General features: G+C 34.8%; 1 pseudogene; it reads left to right on the forward strand.

The window, feature by feature from the left end:
- Positions 1-3549: 3549 nt before the first annotated feature.
- LOC123832671 lies at positions 3550-4612 on the forward strand (annotated as a pseudogene).
- The last annotated feature ends 17373 nt before the right edge of the window (positions 4613-21985 follow it).

Below are 21985 nucleotides of genomic sequence, written 5' to 3' on the forward strand. Positions count from 1 at the left end.
ACTTTTAACACATAAGCATAAACAAAAGAATTAAAAACATTTATACAGGTACAGAATTAGTACTGCCCATATATAATGTGCTTTCTTAATTTTCCCTCAGAAATTTGGGCAAAGTGTGCACATTATACATTGCAAAATATGGTAAGTTGACTTTGTGGTCCCAAAACCCAAGCAGATCATTAAGGCTATGCCTGAAATTGAGAAAAAATCGCTGATGAATGGCTCGATACATGGATAATACAAATAATAGCCACCATTTATTAAACTTCTGTCACATCAGATTTCAATCAAATCTCTTAAATGAACTTGGGAGAAAACTTTAGCCAGAACTAGGGAGGATTTTTACTTGTTTACAAGAGGGTGCAGGGCAGATAGGGGCCTGGGGTCTAGAGCTGTATTTCTTGGGGGGATAGGGAAGTTGGATCCACTATGAAGGAAAAAATTGCAAGTACTGTTCTCTCTCTTTAAAAAAAACATGTTTAATTGAATTTATTGGGGTGACATTGGTTCACAAAACCATACATGGTTGAAGTGTACAACTCAACAAAATATTATCTGTACTTTTTGCCCCAAGCACAGTCTGTTTCTGTCCCCATTTCCCCTTTCTGCTCACTTCACCTACTTCCTCAACCTGCTTTCACTCTGGCTAACACCAGAGTGTTGTCTGTGTCTATGTGTTATATACCTGTATGTGTTTTTGTGTAATCTCTTTACCTTTTTTCATCCAGCCCCCCAAACACTCTCCCTTATGACAATTGTCAGTCTGTTCCATGTATCCATGCCTTAGTTTCTATTTTTGTCAGTTTATTTTACCCATTAGTAAATGAGATCATATGGTATTTTTTTTCTCTGACTAACTTATTTCACTTAGCATTATAATCTCCAGGTCCATCATGCTGTTGTAAAAAGTAAGATTTCCGTCTGTCTTACAGCCAAGTAGCATTCTATTGTGTAAATGCACCACAACTTTTTAATCCACTCATCTACTGATGGGTACTTAGGCTGTTTCCAAATATTGACTATTGTACATAATGCTGTAATGAATATAAGAGTGCATGTATTCTTTTGAATTAGTGTTTCAGGTTTTTTCAGATATATTCCCAGAAGTGGGATTGTTGGGTCAGAAAGCAGTTCTATTTTTAATATTTTGAGGAAACTCCATACTGTTTCCACTGTAGTTGTACCAGTCTGCATTCCCAACAACAATGCACTAGGGTTCCCATTCCTCCACATCCTGGCCATCACTTGCTTTTTGTTGATTAATTGATAATAGTCATTCCAACAAGAGTGAAGTGATATGTTATTGTGGTTTTAATATGAATCTCTCTCATGATAAGTGATGTAGAGCACTTTTTCATATGTCTATTATCCATCTGTATGTCCCCTTTGGAGACATACAGTACGTATTCAAGTCATTTACCAATTTTTGAAATTATGTTGTTTGTCTTACTGGTGTTGAGTAGTAAAGGCTCCAAATAGCCTCAGTAATCTTGAAAAAGAAATGAAAAGGCTGGAGGTGTCATACTACCTGATATCAAACTATACTACAAGGCCATAATAATCAAAACAGCCCGGTACTGGCACAAGAACAGGCATATAGATCAATGGAACAGGATAGAGAGCACAGAAATAAATTTATGCTTTTATGTTCAATTAGTATTTGAAAATTAGGAAAGAATATACAATGGGGTAAAGACAGTCTCTTCATTAGAAGGTATTGGGAAAATTGAACAGATACATGCAAAAAAATGAAACTAGACCAACTAACACCATATACAAGAATAAATTCAAAATGGATTAAAGACTTATATGTAAGTCATGAAACCATAAAAATCTTAGAAGAAAACATAAGCAATAAAATTTCACACATTTCTTGTAGCAATATTTTTGCCAATGCATCTCCTTAAGCAAGGAAAACAAAGAAAAATACTTTGTTTTGTAACAAATGGGGCTACAGCACATTGAAAAGATTTTTCACAACAAAATAAACATTTTTGCTTCTCTTTGATGAAAAAGAAAGCATTTTCATCAACAAAATGAAAAGGGAACCCACTGAATGGGAAGATATTTTTGCAAATGATACATCTGATAAGGGGCTAATTTCCAAAATATACAAGTACTGCTCTCTTGATGTTAGTGAGAGGGCCTGATGGATCCAGAGATTTACTCCCAGGATATAGTGATTGTTTGCCCTTGACACACATAGCACCTGTTGGTTGTGAAAGCAGTCATCATATCTTGGGGCGATATTATCTAACAGCAGTAACACAGTGTCCCACTCCTGTCTACTCTGAGATTGTGCATGTACACAAGCTTCTCAAAGCTCCACTGCAATGTTGGGCTTCTGTCAAATGAAGAGAAAGTCTAAGCAGGGGCATCACTGGTTTTGAGGAAGACTGAAACATTAGTGGACAAAGGGCTCTTCCAGAAGCTCATGGGTCCATGGTAGAGCCATGTCAGTCAGACAAATGCAGTATAAGAAAGGTAAGAGGGTGGCATGTATGAGACATCCCCTAAATGCCTTCCTTTTAGAGCTAAAAACAAGAAACAGGAGGAACCCAGACTCAGAACAGTGGATGTGTTATAAATGTATAACCAAACTGTAATCCTAAATCCAGGCTTTGCCCAGTTCCTTGTAAAATAGCTAACAGTGCATTATTTATTATTATAGTTTTGCCATTATTATGTTTAGACTTAATTGCTTAATGATATAATTATCCAGATTTCCCTTGTGAGAGAAATCTTTTTAAATGCTTGCTTTTTAACTGACTTCCTAAGTAAACACCCTTGTTTCCTGGTACTGACAGATATGGCTTGTGTAGTCACAAGCATTCATGAGGAGCATATGGCACTAGAAGAGTGGTTTGTAACTTCATAGTGGCATGGATTTCAATGACAAAAACCAGGGACAAAGTAACAAGTCACTGAGCCTGGTCTGTCCTTGACCATCACCAGCAAAACAATGTTCTGTCCCAGTCATCCCACTTGCAATTGCAAACCAATGTTTTATTTTAAAAGCAAGCAAAATAGAACCAGAGACATTGAAATAAAGAACAAACTGACAGTAACCAGAGGGGAGGAGGGAGGCAGATAACAGGAGAAAGAAAGGGAAGGGTCATCAAGGAGCATGTATAAAGGACACATGGACAAAGACAGTGGGAGGGGTAGGATTGAGGGTGGGAGGTTGGAGTGGGTGGGGCAGGGGAAAATGGAGACCACTGCACTTGAATAACAATTTAAAAAAGAAAACTATAAAAATTAAAGATGTCAGTTATTGCTGATGATGAGAGAGGCAAAAAATTAAGTAATCGGTAAAATTTGTCTTTTAGAAAGAAAAAATTGCTGGTAACATTAGAGAATGCAATGTTAAAGCAAGTTTCAACTTGTGGTTTATGATGTGATTGGGACTCCTATAGGTTATATGAAGAAACAAGAAAAAAGCTTTTCTAAAATGACTTTAGTGGATGCTCTGCTCTGTGCAAAATATATTCATCTAATTCATTTTTAATCAGAGAAAATTGGAGAGTCATTTTAATTGAGGTTCAGGAAATGGGTAACTTTCAGAAGAAATACAATTTGAAAGACACTCAGCAGGTATTACGTTATCATTATTATTTCCATTTTGTTATAATCAGCTAAGTTCATCTTTAACCTAAGTTATAATAGGCAGAAAGATGGGTATGGTAGTAGCATATTTGTTTCAATAGATTTACACAAAATGTACTCTGTACTTACAGAATCATTGAGAGTTTTAAGAGATTGATTTTAATTTTCTTACATGTTACCATTCTTTATGGGGAAAATTATATACTAGAGCGATGTTCACAATATTGGAATTCCAAGAACATAAGACATCTCAACCTACAATATTAAGGACATATTTTACCTCCAATTATTGATTTTATTTGGCAAACATACTAAGTTCCTATGTTTATCATATATCCCTAATGGGAGATACAAATGAGTGTAACAAATGGTTCCTCTATGAAGTATCTGATAATCTGCTTGGGAAAATAAGCCACATAGACAAATACCTATAAAAACAAAACTGATTACAATTTGAAAAGATAGCATGTATCAACAACTAAATGAATGCTGCAGAAAATAAGGATTTTAGGAACTCGCAAAAAAAAGGAATCTGTGAGTCTGACTGGTCAAACAAAAGGTGAAAACTTATTACTTCAAAAGAATCACTCTGGTTTTTATTTATCCAACATCTTAGCAAGGCTGCAATGGTAGCAGCTGCTCTCTGAGCTTTGCTGTGCTACCCAAGGACAACAAGAAGAAAAATGCTGGAAAGTCACCTAAGACAGATAAATCTGGGGGCAAGGCTGAAAAGAAGTGGTCCAAATGCAAAGTTCAGGACAAACTCAATAACTTAGTCTTTTTTGACAAAGCAACATATGACCAACTGTAAGGAAGTTCCCTACTGTAAGCTTATAACCCCAGCTGTTGCCTCTGAGAGACAGAGCTGCAGTTTCTTGGCCAGGGTAGCACTTTAGAACCTCCTTACTAAAGGACATATTCAACTAGTTTCAAAGCATAGAGCTCAAGTCACTTAACCAGAAACACCAAAGGTGGGGATGCGCCAGCTTCTGGTGAAGATGGATGATCAACAAGTCCCACCAGCTGTGCATTTTGAAAAATAAAATTTTATTAAATAGAAAAAAAGAATCACTCTGGCTATTCTGAGGATAGACTATAGTTGGAAAAGGTGAAAAGACTAGTAAAGAAACTATATAGTAATCAGGCTGAAGATTTTGGTAGCTTAAATCAAGATAGCAGTAGTAGCAATGGTGAAAAGCACTGGATTTTGTTTATATTTTGTAGACTGTATTGACAAATTTGCTAATGGATCAGATGAGGAGTGCAACAGAAACAGCAGAATCAAAATTTGCTCAAAGTTTCTTGGCCTGAAAGAATGCAAGATTAAAATTGTCATTTACTGAGTGAGAAAACTTCAAAAAGAATCACCTTGGGAAGAAATTCAAGAATTTGAGGAGATGTTATGATAAGGATGAATAAATATTAGTATACAAATAGTGATGTTGACTACATAATTGGTTATATGAGTCAGGAAAGTCTAGGGAAGAGGCCTCTGTTGGAAATACAATTTTTGGTTTCTTTAGAGCATAGATGGTAAAATCATTAGACTGCTAAAATCACCTAGAGAGGGTGTGTGGATAGGAGAAAAGCCTGAAATCAAGTTCTGGGGCAATCAATAAAATATAATTTTAAAAAAACATTAGGGAAATGAGCAAGCATAAGTGAATGAATGAATCTGAGAAAGAACGGTCAGTAACAAAAGAGGAAATCTAAGAAAGTAAGATGTTCTGAGGGTGACGTGAAGGCATTGTTTCAAAAGAAAAAGAGGGGTGAACTGCACCAGATGATCCACACAAGTAAAGTGAGATGAGGAGTAAGACTTGATCTTTTACTGAAAGTGTGAAGAGAACAGAACAACCCAAGAGGTAATGACACTGGAAGCTTCATTTGAGTGGATATTAAAGTCATGAAGAACCATGCTAGGAATGGTGCAGGAAGGAGTGATACTTAACTACTTAAGAGGGAGCTGTACCATGTCTTTAAAATAATTATATCAAGAAAGAGTAGAGGTAGGAGATTTGGATGACATGAGCCTCAAAGCTGGCTTTGGGTAAGGAGGACAATGAATAATGTAGAGTGTCAGTAATGAAGAAGTACCTGCCCAACATTAGGCCCAGTGATCTGTGGAGTCCTTGGAATGGCAGGAGGTTTAATAACCCTTTTATGAGGCTTTAAATATCTGTAATATCCAACCAAACATCCCAACCCCCATGGATTTTTAAATGCCCTTTAAGAGGAATATTAGGCCCCTGGTTGAAAAATGTTGGACCTAGTTCCAAAGCTCATGCACTTTCTTGCCTTTTGTTGGCACTGTACCAACTATATAACCTTTTCAAACCTGTAAAGTTCTATTCACATCTACACCACAGTTATTTTTCCATAACCCTAACAAGTCTATTTTATTTTATTTTTTAAAGATTGTATTTATTTATTTTTAGAGAGAAGGGAAGGAAGGTAGAAAGAGAAAGAGAAACATCAACGTGTGGTTGCCTCTCATGCATCCCCTACTGGGGACCTAGCCTGCAACTGAGACATGTATGTGCCTTAGATTGGGATTTGAACCAGTGACCCTTTCATTCATAGACCCACACTCAACCCACTGAGCTAAACCAGCCAGAGCCTAACAAAACCATTTTAATTGTGGCTGGCATGTCTTCCAGGAGAGCCTCCTTTTTTACTTAGTCATGTGTAAAACATCTGTTTTATTGATTTATGTTTTTAGCCATGAACTCCTTTGCTCAAATAAGTTATATGGAAGCATAAATGAGTAAAATAGATGAAATAAAGCTTTTCTATTTTATTTTATTTTATTTTATTTTATGTATTTTTAGAGATAGGGGAAGGGAGGGAGCAAGTGAGGGAGAGAAACATCAATATGTGGTTGCCTCTCACATGCCCCATACTGGGAACCTAGCCTGCAATCCAGGCATGTGCTCTGACTGGGAATTGAACTGGTGACCCTTTGGTTCACTGGCTGGTGCTTAATCCACTGAGCCACAACAGCCAGGGCAGCTTTTCTGTTTAAATACTAAGGGGTTGTATATGCTTTGGGGGACGGGGGTGACTGGAAAAAAATAGGATAGCAGGTTTAGAAAATAAACTTTAATACAAAAGGGTGACACTCTGATAAAATTTTAGAACCCAGTGTGTGATGACTGGTATTTATAGAAATCATTCTTTCTGAATGTGGTATTCCTTAAATTAACTGCCCAGTAGGATACCCATTCTGCCAACATCCACCAAAGCTAATGTTGAAGATAACTGATGGGACAGGAATGTTTTATAGCTTTTGGAATGGAAAATATAGCTGGCAGTTCTGTTATTTAGTCTACCATAGATTGAAATGCCTGAACCTGAAATTCACAGAACCCCAGACTGGAGTATGGATGTAAATAAGGGTGTCTCTGTTGAAATGTACCCACAGGGAGGTGAAAAAGACTCTCTCCTTGAACAGATTTTAGACAGACTCCCCTGCAACCTCTTCTCAGCTAGGATTTGACCTTGGACTTCCACATCCGTCCTTGCTGATTCTGATCCTAGTAAGAGTCCTGCTAGGTTAGTTTAGGGTGAATGCCCCACCATTAATATCTGATCACCCTGGCCTGCCTTCCGTAGGAATTTTGTTAAGTCAATTTAACAAAAATTCCTCTAGCCTTATCTTTTTCTTAAGATTTTATTTATTTATTTTTAGAGCGGGAAAGGAGGGAGATAGAGCAAGAAACATCAATGTGTGGTTGCTGGGGGTCATGGCCTGCAACCCAGGCATGTACCCTGACTGGGAATCAAACCTGCGACACTTTGGTTCACAGCCCACGCTCAATCCACTGAGCTACGCCAGCCAGGGCTTAACCTTATCTTCTTACTAACTTTCCATCTACTGATCCCCTCAGTTGCTCTTTGTCTATGAATTCCCACTTGTCCTTATATTTGCATTTGAACTCAATTCTATGCTGAAGTCTCTTTTCCTCTATTGCAATAGTTTCTCACTAAAATCTGCCTTTGCTGCTTTAACTGATGTCTGGCTCTGATTCTCTTTAATAAAGGAGAGGCAAGAGCTAAGAAATTGTACCTAAATGGACAACCAGTAAACTACAAACTGTCACATCTAATAACTTACTTCATTCTTCACTGTGATTGTGTAAGTACAAATGTATGCTAATGTGGGTGTGTGTTGCAGTAAACTGAACAGAATATATACTTTATAGTATTTTTATAAAAATTAAACTAAATGATTATATATGATAAACATCTAGTAAGGGTGCTACAAAAAATTATTATAATTGCATGGTGCACATGTAGGGAAGACAAGAGAATAAGAAAACTGTGGTGATTATGACTAATCATGTAAGCAGTCTCATATCATCAATTTGACACAGCTCTGACTTTTACTGGAAACAGACTATTTTCAGTACCTTTTCATTATAAGATAATTGTTAACAATAGTACATGGACTATTTTCATACTTTAGATTCTATTATCTGTTTATCCTCACTCTTCAGAATAGAACACATCACAGTCCTGAATCATCATGTCTAAAATTTTCCCTTAATAAACGTTGGTCCTTTTTTATAATGAAAACATGTAAAAATGAAGTGTATTTCTTAAAACAGCCTTTCTCTACCCCTTCTCTCTCCTCCTCTCCTGGGTGCCTTGATGTTTTATAGATCATTTAATTTACGAGACAGACTAGCCACCACAACATGGCTCTCATACACTATTTTCTCCTCCTGTTTCCCTCCTTGAATGCCCAGTAAACAAGAAAAGTGTATAACCATCAGAGTATGGGGGGTTTCCTCATCACAACTTACTGTCTTCTTGATCCCCCAAAAAAAGAGAGATGTTGATTTGGTTCAAGGAAGCTAATCAAATCCTGAATATGATTAGGTTAGCCTATGTTCCCAGGCCATCCAGTACCTCTCTCACACACTCCCCACTAGTTTCCAGAGTGATTTGAGATTTCAAATACCTACTTTGGAATATCTTCCCCAAGGCAAAAAAGTAAGTTGTATATATTCAGCAACTTATTTACATCATTAGATTATGTACACATCTTTTAACATGTTTCTCTTTGAAAGGTGGTCCCTGTGTTCTGTTTCTCAGTTGTAACCAATAGAATGTGGCTTAAATGGGAGTAAAAGAAAATTGTACTGCGACAACAATTAAAATAAAATTTAAAAAAGAATGTGGCTTAAGAGATGCTGCCTAACTTCTGTCCTCTAGGTCAGAAAATGCTTTACTACCTTCCACCTGGTTATCTTGGGATACACACTCTATGGGAAACCAATCATCATGTAGAAAATCTAACTACATGGGAAATGCATAACAGAGAAATTGCATGTAGGCACTTCTGTTGATAGCACAAGCTGAGCTGCCAACACACAATCAGCATAAACCGCCAGTCATGAAAGTTAGCCATTTTGAATGTCCCACTTAGTCAAATCTTAAGATAACTGTGGACATGACCAATATGTGATTGCACCTGTATGAGAGAACCTCAGTCATTAAAATGTACCCCAAGCCTACAAATCCAATGCAGTTAATGAAGAAAATTCTATTTGCTATTAAATATGTTTTTAAATCCACCAGTATCAATATGTACAAGGTTTGCATTATTACATTCTCAGATCCAGAGTTAGACAAAATTAAAATCTTTATTAAATATTATATTGATATTTCTGGGTTACTTGTTAATTCTAAGTAATTCACTCAATATAAGAGGCTCAGGGAGGAAGAATCAAATTTTATTTCATATTTTTCAGGGTTCAGTGCAGAAGAATCAATTTTATTTCATATTTTAAATTCATTTGACATATATTATAGAATTCCTGATAACTGCATTCATTCCTGTAGGAAAATGTGTATTGAAAATTAATGCAGTAGGTCAATTTCATATTTCTTTTGAGGCTGTTTTTAAAATGAACACTTGCAGAAGCATGCTTGATTAAAAGATAAAAGCTGCTTCTAATTTGAAACAAACACCTAATATTATATTGGGGATATTAATTAAAAATAAACTCAGCCATTAAGTATATCTAAAATAAAAGTGTTGCTTCTTCTTTGTTTCTTCTGTACAAATATTTTGATGTACTTTCCTCTTTGATTCTCTCTCTCTAAATATCAGGGCATAAGTAAGCAGACCTTATTATATAGGAAACTGAATCATATGCTACATATTTTCTCATAGTAACCATAGTCAAATAACCACAAAGACATTAAAAACATCAAGACACACAGTGAAAATACAAAATTAAACCAACTGCTAATATGAAGAAATTAATCTGTAATTATCTTAGTGTTCTCTAAAGGCCTAGGGAAAATAGAAAGGCAGCCTAGTAGTTAACTTGGGACTGGGTTGTGAGTAAATGAATAAATGTAGGGGAACAAAGAAAGCAAAGCTTGAGCTCCAAATGTATTACTTTGAGAAGCTGAGCAAGACTAAGATTCAATATCAGTTTTATTCTGGGGAATAGAATGTTAAGCATATATGCAAAATATTAACATTAATACTGCTACTACTGTACTAGAGTCTACCAAAATTAGGATGATACCCCCAAAATTGAAAGAAAGCCTTATTGGCATCTGAATTAAATTGTATATTTAGTAAGATATGACATACACCTGTTCTTCCTTACCCTCTTTCTGACCCTGAATGTGCGCCTGTTTTCCATCTCCAGTTAACTAACTGTAAGCAGACTTTCAGATCAGATTTAAAGCCAAATTAGACTAATGAATTGTTGTTCAATTTAGACAGAAATAATCATTGTGGCATTCTTGCAGAAGACTCATGCATTTCATTTTAGATATTTATTGAGACTTTTCCTTTGTGAGCATCATCCAGAATTTTAAGACTTGTCTTGATTGTAATCTCTTACAACTGATGATTGAATTATTTAATTGTATCTGTCAAAATCAATCACAAGTGAGTCAATGGAGGATGGAATTGTTTTATTTTAATAGAAATTATTTGGTTACTCTGTTTCATCAAATTACATGCAAGATGATATTACAGGATGATTAATTAACAAGGGCACAAATATAATAGTTCAATTACTCTGAACTCTATGGTCTATTTTCTACAACCAAGAAAGAATAAAAAATTTACTTGTTTAAAGGCCCATAAAAGCAATGAAATCAGTTTACTTTATTATATTTTAGGTGGAATATATCTGAAATGTATTTAGTTAATTTTTACCTACACTAGAAACTTGTAATGGTGAACATCTAAAATAAACTCCTAGTAGCAAAGGCTCTGGGCAAATCCCAAGTGCTATGTAGTCCAGATGAACATACAAAATTGAATGAAAGAAAATCAATTTCCTACCCAAGAGACACATTTCTCAGAGTAAACATGTAGGATAGTACAGTGTGCTGCTTACCAAATCAGCAAAAATTCATTGTTGTGCTCCTGATTACAAAGGAAATATTTTCAACCTGACCAAGCTAGGAAAGTTGAGGAGAACATTTCATTAATTAGCAGAAGAGTTCATGTCCGTAACTGTTTCTTTAGAGCTGATTAACCCAATCAGTAAAATCCTTTTGTTTACAATAAACAATTTACTTTAAAAGGACTCCATATATGTAGATGTAACGGCTTTATCCAGTAAATAAGGATAAGGATTGCCATAACATAAAACAAACATATGGCTGTCCTTTTTAAAATGTTTTTAAAAGCTTCAAAAAATTATCTGATTAGAAATACGAATTACTTATATATGCCAGCAATCCCCAGAAACCCAAGAAATATTCCAAGGCTCTCTTTTTACCTAGATGTACTTCCAGGCAGATTTACATTCAACAATCACTGAAGGCATCACCAACTTGTTTGTTACTGTAGAAACAAAAGTTCTTGGGGATTTTCATTCTTTCCAAGTATACTTACTAAGAATCTCTTACATGCCTGGCACTGTACTGATTGCTAGGGATACCATGATTGAACAAGTTACAACAGTTAAAATTGCACATTTTTGTATGAAGTATACTTAATACATTGAATGAATGATAAAATGAAATAATTAATAACTGAAAGCAACCTGATCCATTATTGAATGGAGTGGTCACACTGTTTCTTAGATTTGAAAATTCAGCACACAGGGCAATTTTTGTTTTTTAGGGTTTTGTGAGTTTGGGGTTTTTTTTGTTTTGTTTTTATTCTATTTTATTTTTGCTTTTGCATTACCTGGCTGAGGTGATTTTTATATCTCTTTTTTTCTGCTTATCACATTTCTAGATACCCTAGAAATTTACAGTGACCATCTTACAATACAAAATTTGGAATGGATCAATTATTGATATATCTCTGAGCAGCAGTGTTGTAATTACAGGCTTCAAAATATCCAGCTTTGATTTCTACATTATTAACTTCTTCCTTATGGCTTAGAACTAACTTCAGAAAGTAGTGACCATTCTGAGCATAAACCCATCAGTGAGACAGTTAATTTAAGCAAGGAGACCAATACAGATAATAGTTATCACTGCTCTGTCTTGCTTGCTGACATTTTTTTATCATCGGCATAAAGCCTTGTGTCCTGCCAAGTGATCTATAGTGTAATTGCTTTTCTTATTTCTTAACACAAACAAACTGAGTCTTGTTACCACACCAATAATGATTTTTATTTTTCTTAACATTAGAAATATCATAGTCTTCCATCATGGTCTCTCTTTTTTCAGGGGTAACCACAATGATTCAGACTTGATTATACCTTTTGAGGAAATATTAGTGTTCCACAGAGCTATCATATAACTATCAGCAAATTTCATCCCGCCATTGAAATTGCTTTATTTTTGTTGTTCTCCTAAAAGCATACATTTTGAAAGCTGATCACATGTTCATTTTGCTACAAAGATTTTCTAAGTACAAAAATATCTTATTCACTTACAGTCTTCCCACATTTCTAAATGGCCATTTTCAATTTACAGTTTAAAAATATTTTAATATAAAAATCAGTAAGTACCCAGATAGACAGTGAATCCCTAAAACAGATAGACATCAAATATATTTAAAAAGTTATAAACCATATAGATTATATATGTATGTTTTCTTTCTTTTGTGATTTAAAAATACTGATCAAGGTAGTCCTCAAGAATGATCTTTTTGATATATTTTCATGATTTCATTTATGTATTCATAATCAGCATTTCCCAAATTCTAACATGTATCATTTCCTCTGCTAGGTATTGGGTCTTGTGCTCTAGCAGCTAAGAATCCTGTCAGTGAGAGAAATAAATATGAAAATATAACAATAGGAGATATTTGCTGTAATTGCAAAGGTGGCCTTATGGGCACAAAAGACTGGAACAAGAAACTGGCATAGTAATTCTTTATTGAGCAAATGAATGAAGAATATTGTCAAAATCATACTATAATGCCCCATTTTAAATAATGGATAGAACAATTAGAAGATCAGAAAGGAAACAGAACCACACAGTAAGCCAACTGGTCCCAACCAACATCTGTAGATCGTTCCATTCAACAGCAGCAGAATACATATTCATTTCAACTGCATATGAAACATTCTATGAAATAGATGACATGCTAGGCTATAACACAAGCCATAATAAATATAAAAGAATACAAATCACACAAAGTATGCTCTTCAACCACAATGGAATGCAATTAAAAATAAATAAAAAAAGAAAATGTATGATAGACAAATATGTGAAATTTACCACACAATCTTAAATAACTGTGAGGTTTAAGAAGAAATCAAAAATGAATTAGAAAATGCTTTGAGATAAATGAAAATGAAAACAGAACTTGCTAAATTTAAGGTATGCTACAAAAGCAGTGCTTAGATAGAAATTTATCACTGTAACTAAAAATTATCTATGTTAAAAAATAAAAATATCTCAAATCAATAATCTAAATTTCCACCTTAAGGACCTAGGAAAAGAGGAGCAACTTAAACCTAAAACTAACATAAGGAAATAAGTAAATATTAGAATGAAAATGAATAAAATGAAAGATGGAATAGAAAGAAGCAATAGAAAAAATGTCAATAAAAACAAAAATAGGTTCTTTGAACAATAAATCAAGTTATTGATAAACATTTAGCTACACTGACCAAAGGGAAAAATAAGGAAGATTCTACTTCCTAAAATCTGGAGTTAAAAGAGTGGGCAATATGATCGACCTTGAATAAATATAAAGGATTTTACTATAAATAATTGTATAACAACAAATTACATAACCTAACTGAGATAAACAAACTTCTAGAAAGACTCAAACTACTAAAATTGACTCAAGAAAAAATAAAAACTATGATTAGGTCTATAACATAAGCTGCCTAAAATCATAATTATAATAATCAATATTATCATCTGTATAACTGACAGTATCAAGTACTGGGAACAATGTGGAAAAATTGGAATTCTCACATGTTAATGATGAGAATGCAAAATAGCACAGGCATTCTGGATAACAGTTTTTCATAAAATTAAATTTAAATTTACCTGAAATAACATCGAAATTACAGTAAAGGAACTGAGGCATTCACTTAAAGAACAAAATATAAGGTAGTGTCAGAAATCTCAGTAATCAGCCCTGGCCAGGTGGTTCAGTTGGTTGGACCATTGTCACATACACTGAAAGGTTGAGGGTTCAATTCCAGTCAGGGCAAATAACTAGGTTGTGGGTTTGATATCTGTTCTAGGTACATACAGAAAGTAACTGATATCTCTCTCTCTCTCTCTCTCTCTCTCTCTCTCTCTCTCTCTCCCCATCTCTCTCTCTCAATCTCTCTCCTTTCTTTCTCTGGAATCAATAAACATATCTTCCAGTGAGCATAAAAAATAAACTCATAATCAAGATCAATATTATTTTAGTGTAATATTGTAAAATATAAAAACTAATGCAAATATCCATGAAGAAAAAAATACACAAATTTGAATTAGAGAAAGAATCAGTGTTACTGATTTTCCCTTATTTGTCTGGCTCCAATATGTCTCAGGATAGCCCTGTCCAGCACTCTCACCTAGATATTTTTTCCAGGAAAATGAAAATATGTTTACACACAAACCTGTATACAAATATTTACAATAATTCTATTTATAATTGCCAAAACATGGAGAAATTACAAAAGTCCTTGAGGGCCTGAATAGTTAATAAACCATGGCAAACCCATATAATGAAATACCTACTCATAAAAGAAAAAGGAACAAGTCATTGATACCTGCAACAACTTGGATGAATCTTAAAGGCATTATGATAAGTGAAAGAAGATAGTCTCAAAATATTATGTGCTGTATAATTCTATATATATGACATTCTAAACAAAGCAAAATTTAGCAATTAAGAACAGATCAGTGACTATCAGAGACTAAGGGTGAGAGAAACATTTGATGACAAATGTGCAACACAGAGAAGTTTTTAGCAGTGATTGGATTTTTATGTATCTGTATTGTGGTGGTGGTGGTGGTGGTGGTTACAGGAATCTGTACCTTTGTTAAAACTCAGAACTATAAGCCAAATAGTAAGAATTTACTCAGTAAGTAAATATGTACATGTATACATACATACAGGCACACATACATACATAAAACAAGTCAATTTATCTCTAAGTAATTAAAAATAACCTCTTGGTATATGAAGTGTTACAGAAATTTATGACAGAATAGAGATCTCTATGCTTTACTGATCTAACATTACATGGACATCAGGATGCAAATCTTGAAAAATAGAATTTAAATAGATGGAAAGGAGATAAGAAGAGCATTTGGAAGCCTAAAGAAAATGAAGACAGCTGAGAAGAAGGGATGCTTCAAATGATAGTAGTATGACTGGAATATATTTTAAAAATTAAGGTGGCAAAGAGTTTCCATATTGTATATAATTGAAAAATATATAATTTCTTGTGACTTACTTTCAGCTGTTCTTTGTTAATAGTTCAAAGTGAGCAAGTGTTTCTAACATTTGTTCTGAGGATCATATTGATTATTGATGAAACCAGTTGAAAATATTTTCCTAAGCCTGAAAAACTCATTCAGAGTCATTGAATGTATTTAGATTTTTTAAAAGAGAATCTAACAACTTGCATATTTACAGTTAAATGGCGTAAAATGACTTGGTGACAATATTATAATATAGTCAAGATGGCCAATTGAGAACCTGTGCTATCAAAGTTGAGAATTCCAATTATGGTAGATGATCAGGCATTTCACTGTTTGTTCATTTTGACCTAAGTCCATAAAATTTATTCATATATACCCAGTGCCTTTGTAAAAGTTCAGTTTTTATGGTAAATACAAGAACCATCCTGAGCTCCATAAAGCAAAGACATGCAAGTCATGCCAAAATCATTCTTCTGACAGTTATAGAATGAAAAAAAAATAACTTAGGTCCTGACCTCCCAAATTCATATCTCTCATCTTTTTCAGCGCCAATGTGGGAAGTATCCAGTACGACTTGGGGCCATAAATCTCATTTCTACAGCCATCAAGGTTTAGCTGTCTGTAGAACAAAGTAGGAGGGATCACAATACCTCATATCAAACTATAGTACAAGGCTACAGTAATTAAAACAGTCTGGTACTGGCCTAAGAACAGACACATAGACCAATGGAACAGAATAGAAAGCCCAGAAATAAACCCCTGTCTCTATGGTCAATTGATATTTGACAAAAGGGGCAGAAGCATAAAATGAAGTAAAAATAGCCTCTTCAACAAATGGCATTGGGAGATCTGGACAGCTATGTGCAAAAAAAAAAAAAAAAATGAAGCTCAACCACCAAAGTACACCATACCCAAAAATAAATTCAAGGGGGATAAAAGACTTAACTATGTCTTGATACCATAAAAGTCCTAGAGGAGAACATAGGCAGGAAAAATCTCAGGTATTCCACGAAAAAATATTTTCACTGATATGTCCCCTAGAGCAAGGGACATAAAGGAAAGAATAAACAAATGGGGCCTCATCAAATTAAAAAGCTTCTGCACAGCTAAAGAAAACTTCAGCAAAATGAAAAGGGAACCAGCCATATGAGAAAATATATTTACCAATGATGCTTCAGACAAGGGGTTGATCTCTAAAATATATAAAGAACTCACATGACTCCACTCCAGGAAGGCATACAACCCAATTAAAAAATGGTCAAAGAACCTGAACAGTCACTTCTCCAAGGAGGACACACAGAGGGTCCAGAGACACGAAAAAATGCTCAGCTTCACTAGCCATCAGAGATGAGAATTAAAACCACAATGAGATACTACTTCACAGAAGTCAGATAGGCCATCATAAACAAATCAACAAACAAGTGTTGGAGAGGTTGTGGAGAAAAGGGAACCCTAGTGCACTGTTGGTGGGAATGCAAACTGGTGCAGCCACTGTAGAAAACAGTATAGAATTTCCTCAGAAAACTAAAAATGAAACTGCCTTTTGACCTGGCAATTCCACTGCTGGGATTATACCCTAAGAATCCTGAAACACCAATTCAAAAAACTATGTACCCCAGTGTTCACAGCAGGACAATTTACAATAACCAAGTACTGGAAGCAACCTAAGTGCCCATCAGTAAATGAGTGGATAACAAAATATGATGTATTTACTCAATGAAATTCTATGCAGCAGAAAGAAAGAAGGAGCTCCTACCCTTTGCAACAGTTAGGATGGAACTGGAGATCATTATGCTAAGTGAAATAAGCCAGGCAGTGAAAGACAAAAGACCATATGATCTCACTTATAAATGGAAGCTAATCTACAAAACAAACAAGCAAGCAAAATATAACCAGGGATATTGATATAAAGAACAAACTGACAGTAATCAGAGGTGGAGGGAGAGGGATAATAGAGGAAGGACCATCAAGGAAAATGTATAAAGAACATATGGACAAAGCCAATGGTGATAGCTTGTGGGTGGGAGGTGGGGATGGGTGGGGCGGTGGGTGTGTTGGGGGAAAAATGTTGACAACTTCACCTGAACAACGATAAAAAAATATTTTAAAAGTTTAGTTGTCTGTGTTGGTTAGACAGTATTAAAATTTATTGTAGAACAATCTGACTTATTCAAGCAGAAATGTAACATTTCTTTAGCATGTGGTGGAGAAAATTAAAATAACATACCAGTCAGTTCCTAAACAACATTTCAAATATTAAATATAAAATAAAATAACATTTATATTCTACCAAAGTGTGCTTAAAATATGTTGTCCGTGTGCATGTGAGAGAGGCTGAAATGTTGTCATGTAGCATAAAATACTACAAGCACAATAAGGACAGCTATGGTACAGCAAGAAAAAAAATGGAGTTAATGTGTCACTGAACCATCTGCTTAGTTAAAGCATTTCATAAGATAGAACCTTTAAATATTTGTGAAAAAGTCCATGTATGTTAAGAAATAATATGCTTGAGATAGCCATTGATAACCAAGAGAAATATTTTCCTAGCAGTCAATATCTGGTTATTTCCTTTTGCCTCTAACTTTTCTTTTTGTTTTCATCTAGCAGACACTATTTTTTCTATATTTTAATGACTATGCTAAATGAATAAATTTTGAGCAAAAAAGCAATGCTGCTCTGGCTTAAGCAGCAAAATAAGACGTAATGGGATTTTCCATCTTAAATTCTGTTTTGCAGTTGAGCATAAATTGCTTTTGGAAAAGTGAGGCATGTATTTTTGCTTGCTATATTACCTTCTCTGACTTGTCAGCCTAATGTCAGTAATAAATTACTTCAGGAAGCTGAGCTTTTCAACTTCAATGACAGGGGCCACTTCAAGCTCAGTGATGACCAACATTATGGGAAACTCCCACATCCTATTATGTACTTTATTATCACTGTGACTTGAGACACTGAATAAACTAAGAGTTGTGTAAAAAAGCCACTCATTTGGAAAACAAAGAAAGAGAACCATAGCATGCTAAATCAATAGCCAAAGTGAAAACAAGCCTTGAGATTTTTGGAAAGTCATTATGGTTTTTAATGTTAAAAAACTGTGTGTGGTTGTCAGTTAAATTTCAGAAAGAACTTTTATGCTGCAGTTCATATTATTGTTTCCACTTGGGTGATCATCTTGCAGGGCATCTTATCTGGTCTTCACTTGTTTACTAAGAGCTGATAGCACGTATGTAACAGAGCCTGCACATTTAACCAGCAGAGGATACTTTATAAAGAATACAAAGAAAAATTTGAAAATAAGGCCATTTTAGGATAATAGGCATGATACATGAGGGTTTTTTTGTTGTTTAAAATGGCTGATTTTGAAACTGTCATTTTAACTCTTTTTTCTTTACATGTCTAAATGCACAATTTCTGCGAATACTTGTAAAGTCTCATGTCATTGCTTGAGAAAAGCTTTTATTTTTCAAATTAAATCACATTTACTAATGACCAAAGACACACTAAAACATAACACTCTATTTTTATTATCACTTCAATTTATTAAAGTTGTTGAGAGTGTAATTCATGGTGGAATAGGGCCAAATATTTTTTTAGGTCAAACGGTAAATTTGGTGCTAGTCAAAAAGGCAGAAGATTATCCTCTGCTGACTGTTAGCAGCTATTGAGCTGATGGCTTCCTGCAATGATTTTTCCTAGGTTCAGTATGTGCGGACTTTCACATACATACTACTGAGAGAAAGATCTCAAACATGGACAGTAATCTATAATGACAAAGCTGCATGGGTATAATAAAGAGAAGCTGCAAACAACCTGTTTGGGCTCATATACAAGCAATACAGAGGCTTTTCCTGTTGATCTGTTATGGAAAAATACCCCAAGAACTATCACCAGTATGGTAAATTGGGTTTTGTTTTATATACGTGCTTCAAGGGCTGGCTCAACCTCATCAAGCATTTAAGGTTTACCAAGATTCCCATCATATCCTTTAAGCCGTACTTAAAAGACAAGCCCCTTTACAATGACAATTTGTGATTATGGTGGTTTCTTTGAGTCTTCTGTGGACAAAAAGCTAGTCATATTAATGTTGGGAGGAACTAAAATTTGAAGTTAAACACATGGAGTGTATAGTTATAAGGTATATTCTATGTAAACCTGGACAAATTATGTAATTCCTTTAAATCTGAGATTAAGTAACATATGTAGCATATAACACAGTATTTGGTATATAATAAATTCTCTAGATACATTAACTTTCTGTCCATTCTGGTGTCTGTTCTAGTGACAAAATGCAAAATAAGTCAAATTACAAGTAAAGGTGAAATAATTTCTGAAATATATAAATGTTTACCATCTGTGTATGTGTGAATCAAAAAGTGAGTTCCACCTCAATCCCAGGTTATTGACATCCCTGTTATAATTAGAATGGCTTTGGCAAGTGGATACCTTTCTTAGTCATCTTTCACTTTTTCAAACTTTTAAAAATGAGTTAGATTTTTATATCCACTGAAATAAGTTTCTTTATGACACTTGCCAATCAATCACCCATTCCATAGGCAACTTCTCTTCTGATTTCTCTTACCATGGGTTAGTTTTGCATGTTCTGCAATTTTATATAAATGTAATCACATAATATGAGTATGTACTTACTTTTTTCACACAGTAAGAAATGTTTAAGACTCATTCATGTTAATTCACATATCACTAGGTAATTGTTTTTTATTGGAGAGTGGTACTCAGTTCTATAAATATATCAGAGGACTTTTTTATCCATTCCCCTCCATTTTTGCACTTATTTTTCTGTCAGTGATTCAGTTCAGAATGTACTATTGATCATGATTAACAGATAAAAAGTTGCAGCATGGAGAATATAATCAATAATGTCAATCTAACAGGGTATGGGGCCAAGTGGGTGCTTGAGGCAGCAGGGGTACACTCTGTACAGTGCATGGTTGTTCTGGCCACTCTGCTATATATGTGACAGTGGTATGGAATAGTATTGAATGCAAACTGTGTTTTAAAATTTTTTCCAATATATCCCTACAGAATACGGAACAATATACTACATAGTAAACTTTGAATAAATACTGAATTTTTTAAAAAAATTAAATGTGAATATATGGAATGGATTCAGATAATGAGATACTTGTGACCACTTCTGAAAACAGTTTTCTACACAGTACTACAACTGTTCATCCTGTACTTCCTTGCTCTCTTAGAACCTTTTCCTATTTTTATCATCGGTTAATTAAATATATATAAACCCATCCAGATTTGAATGATGGATCCAACTACCGTGACACCTCTTTAAAAATTCCAGATTCTTCATTGTTCATGGGAAGATACAATGTTACTACAAGTCCCTCCTCCCATCTTTCTTGTACTCATATTCAATTACACCAAGTACTTTGCCACTTTAGAAAATTCATTGCCTATTCCATCTTTCTGGAATGATCTTTCTCTTAATACTTCTCAGCCTCATTTTCTATTCTTGTGCCAGTTCTCAGTTTCCAAGACCTTTCCTCAGAGGATAACTTGATTCCAAGTTACATCTCCTCATTGTATCTTAAAACAGCTGATTTGTAATATACTTTCTAAAATGTAATGTGGTTCTCAGTAGAGTATAATTATACCCTCCAGGAGACATTTGACAATGTCTTGAGATACTTTGCGGCATCACAATTGGAGGGTGCTATTATTAATATCATCTACCAGATAGAGGCCAAGGATATTGCTAAAAACCTATGCCACACAGCCTACCTGCCCAATAGAAAAGACTTGTCCAGTCCAAAATGTCAGCACTGCTAAAGTTGATAAACTCTGCTTTAGACCATGTATGACAGTTTGGAATTACATCTTTATTTTAGTATTTGCTTAACATTCGTCTTTGTCACTAGACTGGATGTTCCATTGGATGAGACAATTAATGTCTGCTTTGTTTAACATTGAACGTCCAGCATCTAACTTGGGGCTTGATACCAGGTGAGCTGCACAATAAACACTGGTTCAATAAAAGAAGGAAAAGTGGACAGGAGGTAAGGAGAAAGGAAAAGACTTTATAATGAAAGTATATAAAATACATTTCAGAGTGTAGCAGATGCTGTCCGTGTTCTGCCCATAGCCCCACAGCCTGTACCATTTATGTGTATTGCCAATAAATAGAGATGGGACTTTCCAGGAGGGATCTGTGAATGAGCCTCTTGTGTAAGGACATCAATGCCCATGTCATACATGAGAGTCTGCAAGCTGTTTTCATATGTTAAATCATCAGAATCATTTAACTGAAAGGATAGACAGAGGGTGAAATGATAGAAGGCTGTGGAGCTCCTAAGTGTTGACAAGCAGAAAACAGGTTGATAAATTACTCAGCTGCAAACAGACTAAATTCAAAATAAAAGAAAGATGATTCTGAAGGCAGAACCTAGAATGTGGAGGTCAGAGTTATGGACCCAGCTAAAGTCATGGGATCAGAAGGAAGAGTCTCAAGTCACCACGGATTATTCCCAGGCCTTGAAGATATAAAGGTTTGCCTGCTTGGATGTTGAAATTCCTT

Source organism: Phyllostomus hastatus, unplaced genomic scaffold, assembly GCF_019186645.2.
Source record: "Phyllostomus hastatus isolate PE091 unplaced genomic scaffold, TTU_PhHast_1.1 phas_scaffold_200, whole genome shotgun sequence".
Taxonomy (NCBI): Eukaryota; Metazoa; Chordata; class Mammalia; order Chiroptera; family Phyllostomidae; genus Phyllostomus; species Phyllostomus hastatus.